The sequence below is a fragment of the Schistocerca gregaria genome, chromosome 3, assembly GCF_023897955.1.
Source record: "Schistocerca gregaria isolate iqSchGreg1 chromosome 3, iqSchGreg1.2, whole genome shotgun sequence".
NCBI classification, from domain to species: domain Eukaryota; kingdom Metazoa; phylum Arthropoda; class Insecta; order Orthoptera; family Acrididae; genus Schistocerca; species Schistocerca gregaria.
Window position 1 is genome coordinate 764,153,554 of NC_064922.1, and position 7,976 is coordinate 764,161,529.

The 7,976-nt window shown below is 43.3% G+C and overlaps 1 pseudogene; it reads left to right on the forward strand.

Annotated features, from left to right (window-relative positions):
• The first annotated feature begins 6,743 nt into the window (after positions 1-6,743).
• On the forward strand, positions 6,744-6,861 carry LOC126356665 (5S ribosomal RNA; annotated as a pseudogene).
• The last annotated feature ends 1,115 nt before the right edge of the window (positions 6,862-7,976 follow it).

Sequence of the window (7,976 nt, forward strand, 5' to 3'; positions counted from 1 at the left end):
CAAAATGTAACCGGTTTGGCCACACCTTTACACTCCAATACTTTTTCCTTCCCGTTCTGCCTCACTGACATAAAAAGCTGGACGTTTTCATATAGGCAGCTTCTTTTCGTAATAAAACTCTTGAAAAAATAAAGAAAAATTTATTCCATTACGGGAGAAGTGTACGTGAAAGAAGAAAAGTAACATCTGCTTTGAAACTAGCGTAATATTTGCTTGAGAATGCATATTTCTTTTCATCTACCTCGGAAGCTTTTTTTTGTGGAGTCCCTCCACGCCCACACAAAAGGTCTACCGACATCTCAACATATTGATTAGCAGGATGTGGGTACTGTGATGTTTGGGCTCTTCTGGTTAAGGTTAACCGTGAATACGCGTTCATCTGGAGATAGATTGGGTCGAAAGCTGAGCGAAGAGTAGCGGTTTGAAGGGCAGAGGAAAAAAAGTGCCAACGCAAGAGCAGAGGGAAAAAGCCTCTGCGATATTTGGGTCAGTTTGTAAGAGCAGTAGCGGTTTTCTTGCTCCCTGCAACAGGGAGGGTATGCTTTGTTAGTGGTGGGTATCATGCAGATCGATACCTTTGTCATTGTGTGGTGGTGGTACTCAGTGAGTGCTGCTGGATGCCTGTCTTGATTTCTAGGTCAGCGTCAGCAAACCTATAAGATTCATAATCGTTTTGTGTCCGATAGGTCATATATCAGACTCACAGAGTAGGGTAATGTTGGTGGATTGTTTGTGTGTCGGTGAGCGAGTTTGTCCGCATCCCTGCTGTAGCCTGTTGGTCGGCTTAAAGCACCTGGCATATCCACTCAACGTGACGCTGACGGCCATAGTCTCTAGTTTCTCAAGCGCAGGGAGCTAGATGTTCGTGTGTTCTATGTCATTGTGTATGATGATAGCTGTGCCGCCTCCCCTCCTGCCGTCCGTTCGGTCGGTACGATAAATGCAATAAACTGGGATGTTTAGCTGTTTGTGAGCTGTAAGCAGTGTTTGGTTCACTAAGACGATTCGGATACCGTTTCGCACCATGGAAGCAACCATTTCGGCTCTTTTGTTTGCGATCCCTTTGGCATTCCTAAACAGGATCTGTGAGTTCGTGTTGGCGTTCGCGTTTCGGGGCTGGTGTGGTGTGTTACCCATGTAAACAGTGGTGTGATAATAGTTTATATGCCAGTCCAGTTGAGCGAGCCCTGAGGAACTCGGCCTAGCCCACGTGTTTATAGCTGAGCCTGAGACTCTGTAGCCATGCGGGATTAGCCGAGCGGTCTAGGGTGCTGCAGTGATGGACTGTGCGGCTGGCTCCGGCGGAGGTTCGAGTCCTCCCTCGAGCATGGGTGTGTATGTCTGTCGTTAGGATAATTTAGGTTAAGTAGGGTGTAAGCTAAGGGACTGATGACCTTAGCAGTTAAGTCCCATAAGATTTCACACATATTTTTTTGAGACTGTACACGTGGAATTTATTTTTGACTTATTAAGTTTATTTGTATACTACGTTTGAATTAATATTATTGGGGATATCAATGGAATGCTTCTTAGCTTCACTATCACGGGAGAGAGCACTTAGAACTAGCTGTGCAAAAAGCAACTGACACAAAGGTTGATACCTACAACAATCAGCGTCTATTCTTGTGCTTTGTTAATTTCATAGCGCAACATACGCTCACCGAGAATTGTACGTGTTTAAAGCGAGATAGTAAACTGATAGCAATAACCGGGATTCTCTGTGTAAAAACGCACTCTACTGCTCCACTTCCAGTCAAAATACACACTACAATGATCTTATGTTGGGGAAAAGCAGCTTTAACCGTTTGTGTGTGGTCTTAGTCATTAACAATACGAAATCAAAATGTTACAAGTAATCACCAAAATCATAAAATCCGTTTTTCCTAGCAACGAATACGAAGAAACCCATCTAAACAAACAAATCAATGTCATTAAGATTTTAATACACAAAGCGAAATCAGAAAATCCGTATATCCCAGCCCAGTAAAGTTAATGTTAGCTTGTATTCGTGAAGAAAGAACAGCGGTTTTTTACTGTGACACTGACCTGTTGTTGTTGTGGTCTTCAGTCCTGAGACTGGTTTGATGCAGCTTTCCATGCTACTCTATCCTGTGCAAGCTTCTTCATCTCCCAGTACCTAGTGCAGCCGACATCCTTCTGAATCTGCATAGTGTATTCATCTCTTCGTCACCCGCTACGATTTTCACCCTCCACGCTGCCCTCCAATACTAAATTGGTGATCCCTCGATGTCACAGAACATGTACTACCAACCGATCCCTTCTTGTAGCCAAGTTGTGCCACAAACTTCTCCCCAATTCTATTCAATACCTCCTCATTACTTATGTGATCTAACCGTCTTATCTTCAGCATTCTTCTGTAGCACCACATTTCGAAAGTTTCTATTCTCTTCTTGTCTAAACTATTTATCGTCCACGTTTCAGTTCCATAGTTGGCTACACACCATACAAATACTTTCAGAAACGACTTCCTGACATTTAAATCCATACACGATGTTAACAAATTTCTCTTCTTCAGAAACCGTTCCTGGCATTGCCAGTCTACATTTTATATCGTCTCTACTTCGACCATCATCGTTATTTTGCTCCCCAAATAGCAAAACTCCTTACTACTTTAAGTATGCCATTTCCTAATCTAATTCCCTCAGCATCACCCGACTTAATTCGACTATATTCCATTATCCTCGTTTTGCTTTTGTTGATGTTCAGCTTGTACATTCCTTTCGGGACACTGTCCATTCCGATCAACTGCTCTTCCAAGTCCTTTGCTGTCTCTGACAGAATTAGAATGTCGTCGGGGAACCTCGAAGTTTTTATTTCTTCTCCATGGATTTTAATACCTACTCCTAATTTTTCTTTTGTTTCCTTTACTGCTTGCTCAATATACAGATTTAATAACATCGGGGAGAGGCTACAACCCTGTCTCACTCCCTTCCCAACCACTGCTTCCCTTTCATACCCCTAGACTCTTATAATTTCCATCTGCTTTCTGTACAAATTGTAAATAGGATTTCGCTCCCTGTATTTTACCCCTGCCACCTTCAGAATTTGAAACAGATTATTCCAATCAACACTGTCAAAAGCTTTCTCTAAGTCTACAAATTCTAGAAACAGAGGTTTATCTTTCCTTAATCTTTCTTCTAAAATAAGTCGTAGGGTCAGTATTGCCTCACGTGTTCCAACATTTCTACGGAATCCAAACTGATCTTCACCGAGGCTGGCTTCTACCACTTTTTCCATTCGTCTGCAAAGAATTCGCGTTAGTATTTTGCAGCTGTGACTGACCTAAACTTACGAAAATACATTTGTCACTGAGTTGAGGGCCACTGGTTACAGTCAAGTCACATTTCAGAAGTTGTCTAGTATTACTTTGGCGGAGTTTTGATTACAGAGAGCAGTTTAGTTTAGGGCCTGTGTCGCGGATGACGAACGGCACAGGCGACAGACACTCGGCGCCTCCAGAGGCCCCGAAAGTTGGCGGCACGTGGCGGGTCGCGGCCCCTCCGTCTCGCCGCCGCCTAGTCTGCGGACTCTTGCCCCTGGGACACCATTGCAGGCTGCGATATGGCGAAATTAGCTTCTCTCGGACGCAGTTCCGCCAACTGCGCGCTCTCAAACTCGGTTGATAGGAAGCCAGCCGGCCGCGCCGTCAATTGCAGGGCGGAGGCTCCCGAGGGCCGCCGGCGCGACTAGCGCGCAATCACAATGGAGATGAGCCGGCCGTGCTTGACCCTCGCCGCCGTACTGCTCGGACCAGCCGCCAATCTTCACCCGCAGGCCTCGCCCTCAGCTCACGGCGCCCGTGCTTATTTGGAGTGCGAGGTGTCTTCGTGGTTCTGACACCTGAAGTCCTCAGCGCTTCTAACCAAGGAAGAGAAAGCTGAAAGGTGGAATACACGAGGACTAAACAAAGGAAATTAATTTGAAAACAGTTTTAGTGAAAGAAAAGAAGAAGTAAATTAAAACGACGTGGGAAATACCATACTGCTAGAATAATTTGACAGAGGTCTGAAACAGCTAGTTGGAACCAAGTCCAATGGAGTAGACGATTTTCCATCGATATTAACGAGGTCCTGGACCACTCGTGCACTTCGAAAGGTATGTGCTAAGGTCTGATCAGCGTAGCTCCAGAATATAGTTGGTAGTGGCCAACCGCAAGGTGGAACGAGTATAATATCGTTGAGTAGGGGGTTCTTTCTAGGTGCCCGGAGGAAGCAGATGTGTGGTGACAGCTGTACGGTAGGTCGCGCTCGCTGCCCCACACCAATCTTTAGCACGTAAGTGAGAGAAGATGTATAATGATTTCAAATTGTTTTTGTTAGAAAATATTCAGAGTTAGGATTTGTATGTCCAGTAAGCGTTTGGTAAAATTTTTTGCAAAAGAGTTTCAGACTACAGTAGGGTTTGTGTATGAATTAATATATATATATATATATATATATATATATATATATATATATATATATATATATATATATATATATAGAGAGAGAGAGAGAGAGAGAGAGAGAGAGAGAGAGAGAGATCAACAATGTGTTTAAATCTAACAGCCTGAATCACAATCCAAATCCTTTGCTTATATTGAATATGAAAATGAGTAGTAGAATACAGTTATACAGTTACCCACTAATGAAAGAACCAAGTAAACATCAGGGCCAAAAGTTAATTTTCCAATACCATCTTAATGCCATTGCACAAACGGCATTATTCTCTTAAATTTTATTGCTGAGTCAAATACATGTTGCATTTATGGCAAAATAGAGGAGTGCAAGAAACAAGTTCACAGATGCATTCAGACGCAGGTTTGCTGAATAATTAATTTTGAACAATTTTGTCAATGATACTTTCAACCTTATTGATAGATATCAGGAAAGACCAAAAAGGTACTGTTTGAGGACGTTGCTGCAGCGTATATGCAGTTTAGCGTGAATCCAACAAGGGTATATGACAAGGTATTAGTAGGGCATTCGTGTCTTACCAATGTGTGTGTGGCAAATGCTGCGTTGTTACCAAATGCATTCAAACAAAACCAACACTGTCCGCCTCGGTACTGGCGCGGTCAGCGCAGCTCATGGCTTACCAAAGGTTCCTCGGTTCGATTATCAAGTGGGTGGGAGATTATCTCCACTGGGGACTGGCGGTTATCCTTGCCTTCGTAAAGTCATAATTGACATTACATTGTTGTGAAGGCTGTAGGGGCACGTCCAGAAAGACAACAAATAAAACTATAACAATAAATACAGATCAAACACCTGTAAACATCTATCAGAGAGAAGAATGTATATGTCTGTCGAAACCTCTGTTGAGGAATGATGCTTCAAGTTGTGAGTTGGTCGTGATTCGACAAAAGACGCCGGTCGATCTGGGAGGCTAACCTCATCCAAGACATTGAAACACTAGCCAGCCCTATCGTCCTGATATCCCCCCATGCGTTTAGCACACCTGTGTTCCCTTAAAAAAGGACTTGAAGTGTCGGCGATTCCTGTCGGACGAGGATGTGCAGCAGGCAGTTGCTGACTTCTTCACGCAGCAGAACATTGTGTTTTACCAAACGGGCATGGTGAACCTGGTGCATCGGTAGGATAATTGCCGCGGAGTTCACTGCGATTTTGCTTCCTTGGCATACCGATTCTGGAATCTACAGCTTTCGAACGTGTACTTTTTCGTCGCCACTTGCATACCAGACTTCAAGAAGTACGTAATCATTTCTATTCCAAAGAAGGGTTATGGTTGCAAAATATTGACAAAAATTGTAACAGGAGAGTGGCGAAACTGACATAAGTGCCGACCTCGGGTAACTTCAGTTTGGGCTTTCGAGAAATGTAGGAACCCTCGAGATAGTACTGACCCTACGAAGTATCATAGGAAATAGACACAGATAAGTCAAACATATTTGTGCAGAATTTGTAGATTTAGGGAAAACTTTTGACAGTGTTATGGAGACGAACATACTTTTCGAAATTCTCAAGACAGCAACGGAAAATGCAGAAGGCGAAAAATTATCTGTAACTTGTAGAGAAGTCAGTAGTTTTAAGAGTCAAAGGGCACAAAAGAAAAGGAGTGGTAAAGGAGGGAGTGAGACAATCCTAGTAGCGTCTACCCGATGTTATTCAATGTGTACTTTGAGCAACCAATAAAGGAAATTAAAGAAATTTGGAAAGAGAACTAGTGTTCAGCGGAAACGAATAAAAACTTTGCGGCTTGCCGATGTCACTGTATTACGGTAAAGACCCACCTGTGACTTGAAGCAGCAAGTGAACGAAATGGATAGTTTCCTGAAAACAGGTTATAAGAACAAGTAGAACAAAGATGAGAGAAGGTAGTTGAGTTAAATCAGATGATGCAAACAGAATTACATTCGGAATTGCGGCTCTAAAATTAGTAGTTTTATATTTGTTTGTAAATGTTGAAGACAGAAATAGAAATAAATATCAAATTAAAGTGGATATTCCAAGAAAATCATTTCTGAAAAAGAGAAACTTATAGCATCCAATACAATTTAAGTTTCAGAAAATCTTTCCCAGGTAACTGTATGGCTTGTAGCCCTGCAGAGAAGTGAACAGCGGACAATAAACTGTGCACATAAGAAGGGAACAGGTGTTTTTGAAATGTGGTGCTAAAGAAGAACGTTAAAAATTAGATGGCACATCGAATAAAGAATGAAGAGTTACATAATGGAATTGGAAAGAAAGAAATTTTTGGTACAACTTGAGTAGAGATATAAAGGCAACGGCCTTGCCGCAGTGGATACACCGGTTCCCGTCAGATCACCAAAGTTAAGCGCTGTCTGGCGTGGACGGCACTTGGATGGGTGATCATCCGGGACGTCATGCGCTGTTGCCATTTTTCGGAGTGCACTCAGTCTCGTGATACCAATTGAGGAGCTACTCTACCGAACTGTAGCGGCTCCGGTCAAAGAAAACCATCATAATGACAGGGAGAGCGGCGTGATGACCACACGCCCCTCCTTTCCACATCCTCATCTGAGGATGACATGGCGGTCGAGGATGTGCAACAGGCAGTTACTGACTTCACTCAGCAGAACATTGTGTTTTACCAAACGGGCACCATTAACCTGGTGCATGACTGCCGCAATGTTCACGGCGATTTTGCCTCCTTGGCCTGAAGACGGAATGCTGCTGCTGACTGGAGATAGGAATCGATTAATAGGAAACATCCGAGGCATCAACTAATAGTTTTGTAATCGAAGAAGGTGTGGAGGGCAGAAATGGGCGGCCAAGGCTTTGAATACAAAAGCAAGTGCAAATGGTTGTAGGCTGCAGTAGTTACACAGAGGTGAAGAAGCTTGCGCAAGACAAACTAGCTTGGAAATCGGCACCTAACCTGTCTTCGGACAGAAAGACCACAGCAACAAATATTTCTGCCAATTTATCTTCTACTTCCAGACTTCGAAGAATCTCATATTTTCTTCATACGAAATTAGTTGTACACGAATGCAAAGTTTCGCGATGATTTATACTGATTAACTACTCTCGACTTTCCAGTCGCGCCAGGTGGTTTCTTCGACCACATCAACAATACCTATGAAAACATGACATTCATGATGGGAGTAGAGAGAGATGGTGCTGTTGATGGAAAGCTCTCGCGTTTCCGGCGGTGTTGCAGTATTAAAAAACCACCACGTTTCGATCAGTGACATACTGATCATCTTCTAGCGAAGTGCCGAGTTTTTGCCCTCCGTTCGCATCTCTGTCAGAGCAATTTGGTGCTGTCTCGTGAGGAAGATGGGCGAGTCTCGACGAATTACCGTGATCACTGGATAATTACCGCTTTCACTGTGTTCCATTCCGCACTTAGTTGGTATCCTTCGTCTCAGTTTACAAGATTCGCGTTAATCTATATTTCGATGGACTCTTTTATGACACTGTCCTAGTAGCCGATGGTTTGGCAGAGCATACTGATGTTTTCGAAGTCAAATGAGTGGTCGTCCTTGATTC